The 8279-nt window shown below is 36.0% G+C and overlaps 1 pseudogene across 1 annotated transcript; it reads left to right on the forward strand.

The window, feature by feature from the left end:
- Positions 1 to 4596: 4596 nt before the first annotated feature.
- LOC309806919 (SWI/SNF-related matrix-associated actin-dependent regulator of chromatin subfamily E member 1-like) lies at positions 4597 to 5434 on the forward strand (annotated as a pseudogene). Its single transcript has one exon. The product of its transcript is annotated as an SWI/SNF-related matrix-associated actin-dependent regulator of chromatin subfamily E member 1-like (transcript).
- The last annotated feature ends 2845 nt before the right edge of the window (positions 5435 to 8279 follow it).

Below are 8279 nucleotides of genomic sequence, written 5' to 3' on the forward strand. Positions count from 1 at the left end.
TATAATTCCATTTAAATGAAATATCTAGAATAGGCAAATCTATAAAGACAGAAGGTAAACTCATAGTTGACTAGGGTTGGGGTGGTATTGGGAGGAAATGGGTGGTGACTGCTAAGAGATACAGGGTTTTTTTCTGGAATAATGAATATGTTCAAAACTTAGATGTAGTGATGGTTGCCTAAATCTATGACTGTACTAAGCCCATGGAACAGTACCTTTTGAATGGCGCATTCTGTGGTATATGAATTGTATTTCAATAAAGATGTAAAAAATTCATGAATATATCTTTAATCTTCCATATTATGGTTGAAATCAATGCACTTAAGCTTGAGTAAATATAATATTAATACAATAACAATAATAATAATAATAAAATAGCCACCCTTTATTGACTGCTTGGTACAACAACCATGTGAGTATCAGGCAGTGATTTTAGTACATTAAGTCTGATTTTTAAGATGCTTTGCAGAATGAATAACATTAGTCAACATAATACAGATGAGCAAATGGAATGTCATATAGATGAAGTCAGGAGGTCACAGCTAATTATCTGATAAATGGTAAAGCCAGGATATAAAATCAGTATAAGGCCCGTGTACTTTCCTTGTTCCATCTGGCCTTGACAAATGCCTACAGCAATATTTCATAAAATGTATTTGCAGGATACTAGTGCCAATAATAGCTCTAGATTTTGTATTTTAAAAGGATTGCATGGTTAAGACTGAGAAACACGGATCCAAAAAAAAATTATAACATATTGTATTGAGAGTCTATAATAAAGACACTAATCTAATTCATTCTGTATAGATGAGCAAACAAGCCCATATTAAGACAAATGATTTTCCTAGCATTTCCTCATCTATGGAAGCATAAAAGTTGCCTTTCTAATAGGTGGTTTATTCCACTATATCAGCCTTATATCAAGGGCAATGGCTTACCTAGATTCGTGGAGTACAATATTATGTTTTTGGACAATTAGCAACATGATCACCACTCTCTTGAAAATGAGTTACTTCACCTCTTACTACATATTAACACATTACTATGGTGCTGGCTTCACCCTATTCAAACAAAAATGATAAATTTTTTCTTGAATACCTTGTCAGGCATGCATGAATATGGGCAATCTCTAGCATTCTGATTCCATCAGGTAATGAGGAACGTTCATAACAAAGGCTAGAAAAAGCCTGGACTTGAGATCCTCTCTTGCCTACATAGAAAAATGAGGCTGGATATTTAACATGCACTCATATGCCCAGTGAAATGTCCTAAGTATATGTCACTTATTTTTCCAAAATAAATGAAGAAAATGCTTAAAACTTTAACTGTAAATCCAATGAAACACCTACCATTCCTTATTCCAATATTTCCTACTCATCACAGCTATATTAATCTTTGAAGCCCAGTCTGACCAGTAATCACCTACTCAATAACCAGGCATGGTTTTTCTATTGTCTGCAATACAAAATCCAAATCCCTTAGCCTGTCATTTATGATTTTTCCCAACAGATGGCCCCAGGCTTATTCACTATTCACACCTAATTTCCAGAAAACACCACAACTTGCTATTCCAAATGAGACCCATACTTTATAATTGCTGGGTCTTTGCTCATATTTTTTCCTACGCTCAAAATTCTTTGTTTTCCCCACTGCTTAGCAAAATTTGAAACATTTTTCATCCCAAAGGCAACTTCCATGATAAATTTGTTCTTAATTTCCAAATCAGATATAAGTTGTACTTTTTCTGAATTCTTTGGAAAATTTTTTATAAAACTCATCTAATACATTTACACTTACAATCTTATTTTACTTTGCTAAAATCCAAGAGGAAAGAATTTACACCCAAGCCTCCACTATTATGCTACTGAAGAAATTGATGGTTAGAAAATAGCCCCAGGTGAAGCATATACCAAAGACCAGAAATTGGATTAAAAATAATTTAGCTAAATCCAAAATGTGAGCTTTGCGATAATGACAGTAGGTGACTTTTTTTTTTTCTTTGTCATGCCAATTGTATTTTAGGCCTGTTCTCTTTACTTTTAAAAACAATTCTTTCTTGAAGCTCTTTACTTTCTGGCTCTGGGACCTGATTTTCCTCCCATATCATGTATATTCTTTCTCAGTTTCTTTTTCAAATTTTTTTTACCTCGTCTCAGTTCCTAATTCTTGTAATGTCCCAACCTTGGACTCTTGCTCTTCTTTATTTATACTCACTGTGATAGTTTTAAATACTATCTATGTACTTGTGACTCGAAGATTTACATATCCAACTCCAATCTCTCTGCTGAGCTATGGACTAAAATATTCAACCACCTGCTCAGAACCTCCATTTGGATGTCTAATTTAAAGTTAAACTATTCAAAGGAGAGCCTCTCTTTGTCTCCCCTATCAAAGTACATTCCTATACCTTCTCTCTTACCATATCACCAAACAGCATACAATCTGTCCAGTAGTTCAAACTGAAAACCAGCAATGAACCTTGATTCCTCTTTCTTTCACATTTACCATCAGTAAGTTCTGCTTGTACCATCACAGTGTCTCACCACTTCTTACCACCTAGATTCTTACTGGGTTTATTGAAGCCACAACAAAATCTTGCCTAGAACTTATCAAGTTTTTGTAAACAGGTCCTCTTCTTTCAATCCTGCTCCAGTACTGAAAAGCTTCCCTCTTCCACTCACCACCATTCTCAACCTCTCTAAACTGACCTGAACAGACTGAATCATCAGGCTCCCTTGTATTCTAGATTGCATTTGGTTTTGGCCAATGTTGAGTGTGTGGGTGGGGCAACAGCAAGAGTTAGGAACAAGACCTTTCCATGCAGAGTGACTTGAGGTTGACCAGTCCCCGAATTTAAGGTCTTAATTTTTATCAGACACTCCTCTTCACACAGCTCTTTCTTTCCCCATTTCACTAACTGCTCCACTCCTCTGTGCTTCTGGGTCCAGTAGTGGTAAAAGCTCCCAAGTATTGGCCCTATTTTATTGCTCTATAGTTTACTAATTTGTTGTCTTTATAAACAGTCATTTTATTAAGCTTTCTACAAAGTAGCCAAATTGAGTGTGGCATTGTGTCCAGCAAGAACTCCAGGTGATACACTACCTATGGCTTGTGCTATATATACACCATCTACAGCTTGTGCTACACATATCAACAATAATTATCTTTAAAAAAAACAAAAAGTGAAATCATGAAATTGTTTCCTCTTGAAGCTCTTCTGAGACTTTCTAGCAAGGTCCAAATCTCTAACCATGGCCCTTAAGGCTTCTAGGAGCTGGCTCTGGCCATGACTCCAGGTTCATCTCCCACTCTCCCCACTTTCATTCATTTCATTCCTGCTGTCTTGACTTTCCATTTTATTCCTCAAGCAAAAATATACCATACTGAGCTTATTTCTATCTCAGAGTCATTGCATCTTGTTAGTTCTTCCTGAAATGTTCCTCACACACAGGTGATCATTGCTTGCTTCTTCATTTTATTTAGGTATTATTTAGACAGGCCTTCTTAACTACCCTTTCAAAAACAGTCCCCCATTCGTATTTAGTATCTAGTTGTTTGCCTGACTTTTTCTCCTAGAATTTATCTCTACCCAAAATTGTATTTTCTAGTTATTTGTTTATTTGAATATTGCCTGTTTTATTCACTAGAAGTTTCACAATGTCAAGAATTTTATGTCTCTTAGTTACTGTTATATTCAGAGTAAGAAAACAGTGCCCGGAATATACTAGTGTTATGGAAAAAAAAAAAAAAAAAGAATGATTTGAGTGCGTGAATGAATGAATAAATGAGGTAGTCAGGTAGGTACTATTACAGTCACTACTTTACAGACAAGGAACTGAGAGTTAACTAGAAAATTGCAAACCTGAGAATGCTGAACTATTTTAATAAAGGTAAGAACTATGTATTAATACATGTTTTATTTCCCTTAAGCCCTGACACAGTGCTTGAACATGGCAATCTCTCAACTGATTTATGTTCACTAATGATGGAGGCTTTTTAAAGAAGAGCAATGTGGCAGCAACATGCAGACTGGCTTCTAGAAGGGAAGCTGGTTAGAAATTTATCTTAGTACTATGCATGTATTTCCATATAGTCTCAGACAACATAAACTGATCATTAAAAAGGTATTTTAATAAAGGCATCTATGATTATTACAGTCAAGTATGAAGGCTTTACATATATTTATTTATAACTGTTTACCTAGTTTGTAGATTATCCAGGCTTTGCTTGCTACTTGTCTTTTGGAAGATCTGCTTTTTGGACATTTCATGGTTCATTAATAAATTTATCAAAGAGTTTATGTAGGAAAAAAACCCTAAGAAATTCACTGAAATCACTTCAAAATTTTTATTAGTAGCTCTGATACAAGCAAGTAACAGCATTTTAGAAATAAATGTGATATTATGTTATTTATATAATATTATATTACCCTTGAATTCAGCTTTACAACTATTTTGCAAACCTATACTGAATATATAATAGTTTATAATGTGATGTGTGGGAATTAAAAAATGTAGATATCAAACCCACTCTGTCTTATTGGTTAAGTAGTTAAGGAACACACATGAAGCAAGTAGATATCCAGTTCAAGACAAGATGCTATGCAAGCCCACAGGATATACTGGATTAAGTGCAAAAAGTCGTGCAGAAGCTGCTTTAGAGGAAGAAAGTTGACAGAGACAGTCTCGCATGGAGAAAGGAAAACCTTACATGAGCATTCAGCCTGCTGAAGATCTGATGATTATGATGATGGCTTTTCAATGAAGCAAACAGCCATAGCCCGTTTCCAGAGAAACCACAGCCTCATCCGTGAAATCCTAAGTGAGAGTGTGGTGCCAGACGTTCGGTCAGCTGTCATAACAGCTAGAATGCAGGTCCTCAAACGACAGGTCCAGTCCTTAATGGTTCATCAGTGAAAACTAGAAGCTGAACTTCTTCAAATAGAGGAGTGACACCAAGAAAAGAAGAGGAAATTCCTGGAAATCACAGATTCATTTAACAATGAACTTAAAAGCTTGTATGGTTGAAAGTAGAAGTGGATATGGAAAAATCTGCAGCTGAAATTGCACAAGCTGAGGAACAGGCTCACAAAAAGCAGGAAGAAAGGGAGAAAGAGGCAGCAGCACAAGCTGAGTGCAGCCAGAGCAGTAGTGTTCCTGAGGAGGAGCCAGCAGCTAATAAGACCGAAGAAAAGAAAGAAGACAAGAGCGTCCTGAAAGACACAGAGGAGACATTCCTTGAAGAAATGATGGAAAGCCAACAGAATGTTGAAGAAGGCATGTCTACTCCTGAGGACAAGGAGAGCGGGCAGGAGGGGGTGGACAGTCTGGCAGAGGAAGGGACCAGTGATAGTAACATGGGCTTGGAGAGCAACAGTGCAACCATGGAGGAGCCACCAACGGATCCCATACCAGAAGATGGGAAAAAAGAATAAATATTGCCTTGCTTTATGTGTTCTAAATACTTTAAATGAAAAAATGTTTTTTGAGTTTTTTTTTAAAAATTTGCTTTGGTTCTCCAAGATCATCCTAATATGTTTTTCATGAATAATTTTGATTTGGTTTAACCAAATATTTATAACCGTAGCATGTGACATTTATGTCTAGAGCAATGGAATTTTGTTGTGCTTAGCATGATTGTGAATTTGGTGATTTTGATACTCGTCTAGTTTCTACATTTTTTTCCCCTGAAAAATGAAGAAATAGCTACTAGTCCTTTTGTTACAATATTGTAAAACTATTTAGACCATGGTAATTCCATGAAATGAAGATACTTTCTAACCACAAAAACTTTACGATAAAAAATATCATTAGAAAATTAAGGATTTTAGGAACTATGCTCTCAGGTTAAGAACAGACTGGGATTCCCAAATCTAAGTCTAATGAGCAACATCAGAAAAATAACAAGGAATAGAAAAGCCTTCTTTCTTCTTTCTTTTTTTTTGTGGTACGAGGGCCTCTCACTGTTGTGGCCTCTCCCGTTGCAGAGCACAGGCTCCGGACTCGCAGGCTCAGTGGCCATGGCTCACGGGCCCAGCCGCTCCGCGGCATGTGGGATCCTCCCAGACCAGGGCACAAACCCGTGTCCCCTGAATTGGCAGGCGGACTCTCAACCACTGCGCCACCAGGGAAGCCCCAAGCCTTCGTTCTTAAGGGTACATAATGCCTTCATATATTTCTTTTATGTAATTCTATATTCTTATGTTTGTCTCAATGTAAAAGAGCTTCTAAAACAATTTTAAGCATTATTGTTCTTGGTCGGTAAATTGCCACTAATCATTCTACCAAAGGACAGAGTTTCTGTTTTGTACAATGTCTATTACATTAAGATGTTAAAAAATACCATTATTGTGAGATACTTAGTGAACACTAAACTTAAACGAATTCTCTAAGACTAAGTCAAATGAAGGAAGATTAAAGATAAAGAAAAATTTGAATTCAATGTCATAATACCAATAAACACAAATTAGGAAATTTAAGTTGATACAGGTTAGAATCTACAATGAAAATATTAATACAGCAAATAGAACAGTGTTTTAAAAAAACTACAGAGAAGAAAATCAGAAACAACTTTTAAATATATTTTTTTATTTTAGGAAAGTTTAGGAGTTGCAGAAATATTAGACTCCTTGTATACCTCACACTCAGGTTCTCTATTGTTGAAATTACCATTACACTTCTCACAACTAATGAAGCATTATTATTAACTAAGGTTGATATTTTATTCAAATTTCCTTAGTTTTTGCCTCATGTCCTTTCTCTGTTCCATGACTGCATCCAGGATATCACATTATATTTAGTTTCCTCAGGCTTCTCTAGATTATGAGTTTCTTAGACTTTCCTTTTTTATTTGATTACTTTGATAGTGTTGAGGAGTAGTCATCAAGTATATCATAAAATGTCCTTCAGTTTGGGCTTGTTTTATGTTTTTCTCATGGTTCCACAGTGTTTATGGATTTGGTAAGGAAGACCAAAGATGTAAATTGCCATTCTCATCACATCATATCAAGGGTACATGCTATTAACATGACTTTATCCCTGATATTAATCTTTTTCTCCTGGCAGAGGTAGTGTTTGTTGGGGTTTTTTTCCACTTGAAAGTTTTCTTCTTTCTTTCCATGATATACTCATTAGTAGGAAGTTACTACAGTTAACTCTTGAATAATGTGGGGATAAGAGCTGCTGGTCCTTAGCATAGTCGAAAATCTGCCTATAACTTACAGTTGGCTCTCTGTATTTGTGGTTCCTCCATATCAGCAGTTCCTCCTTATCTATGGTTCTGCATCCAAGAATTCAACCAGCTTTGGATCATGTAGAAACATTATATTTAATATTGAAAAAAATCCATGTATAATTGGAATTGTGCAGTTCAAACCCATGTTGATCAGGGTCACACATGAGGGGTGAGACTTTATCCTCCACCTCCTTGGGAGGACAGTAGCTACATAATTTATTTGTAATTCTTCTGCATTGGAGATTTATCTCTCTTTCTCATGTATCTTTTCATTTAATCATTTATTTATATCAGTCCAGCACACGGATATTTATTTTATACTTTGGGCTAGAATCCAAAGCTACCATATTTATTTTATTGCTCAAATTGTTCCAGTTTAGAACCACTGAGAATTTTTTCAGTTGGTTCCTGTGACCTTTGACATATCCCCACTGTTTTTTTTTTGTTTTTTTTTGTTTTTGAGTACTGTCTTACATTTTGGCATGACAAACCACTCAATGATTCATCTTGTATATTCCATGCCTCTATATTCCCTTCCTTCAACTGGGAAGTTTTCAGAATTGTCTCCTTATGAATCCTTTTTCCCTAGATATTAGGCATTTGTTAAGATTCTGGATGGGTTTCAAGATGGCTATTTTCCCAATTTCACAGCTAGCACCATCAAGGAATCTCTCTCATGTCCTCACCAGGAGAATTTGGTGGGTTCCTGGAGTAAAGGTATGAATAAGTGTGGGGCCCCCTTATGATTGCAGTCCCCAAGAGTTTCTCACTTTCAAGCTAGCCTGCACTCTGCCTCCAGCAGTTCCTTAAGATTACCATTTAAGTGTTCCTACTAGTTTAAGGATTCTCATATTTTGTTCTCCAGGTAAGTAAATCTCTGGAGCTAAGTCTTTCTGGATGTGACTGTTTCTCTAAATTTGGGGGTTTCAGCTTGCCCTGTGACCTTTGTTCAATGATGGGTCAAAAATTATTGATTTTTAATATTTCTGGGTTTTTTATTCTAAGGATGTGAGTTAGGAATTGATGCTGAAACCCAATCTCTGGAA

This window comes from Mesoplodon mirus, assembly GCF_964341445.2.
Source record: "Mesoplodon mirus genome assembly, chromosome: 1".
NCBI classification, from domain to species: Eukaryota; Metazoa; Chordata; class Mammalia; order Artiodactyla; family Ziphiidae; genus Mesoplodon; species Mesoplodon mirus.